General features: G+C 41.1%; 1 protein-coding gene across 3 annotated transcripts in view; it reads right to left on the bottom strand.

Annotated features, from left to right (window-relative positions):
* Positions 1-574, bottom strand: part of GNG2 (guanine nucleotide binding protein (G protein), gamma 2) — a 132,046-nt gene that overhangs the window by 124,400 nt on the left and 7,072 nt on the right. The gene's annotated exons all lie outside the window — the stretch shown is intronic.

Below are 574 nucleotides of genomic sequence, written 5' to 3'. Positions count from 1 at the left end.
AGACTTGGAAAAGACCTCAGATTCTCGTCCTGTTCCTGTCACTTGTCATCTGTGTTCATGGGCAAGTTACTTAACCTCTGGGAACCACAGCTTCCTTCTTTGTAAAGCAAAGTAAACAATTTCTGCATCACGGGGTCATCCAAAGGATAAAGGGTGGCAACATACTCCAGATGACCTTGAAAATGATAAGGAACTACCTTAAGGTTTATTTTTCTGCATCACGGGGTCATCCAAAGGATAAAGGGTGGCAACATACTCCAGATGACCTTGAAAATGATAAGGAACTACCTTAAGGTTTATTTTTCTGCATCACGGGGTCATCCAAAGGATAAAGGGTGGCAACATACTCCAGATGACCTTGAAAATGATAAGGAACTACCTTAAGGTTTATTTTTCTGCATCACGGGGTCATCCAAAGGATAAAGGGTGGCAACATACTCCAGATGACCTTGAAAATGATAAGGAACTACCTTAAGGTTTATTTTTCTGCATCACGGGGTCATCCAAAGGATAAAGGGTGGCAACATACTCCAGATGACCTTGAAAATGATAAGGAACTACCTTAAGGTTTATT

This window comes from Bison bison, unplaced genomic scaffold (assembly GCF_000754665.1).
Source record: "Bison bison bison isolate TAMUID 2011002044 unplaced genomic scaffold, Bison_UMD1.0 scf7180017864174, whole genome shotgun sequence".
In the NCBI taxonomy this organism is placed as follows: Eukaryota; Metazoa; Chordata; class Mammalia; order Artiodactyla; family Bovidae; genus Bison; species Bison bison.
This window is presented reverse-complemented; position numbering and strand designations above follow the sequence as displayed.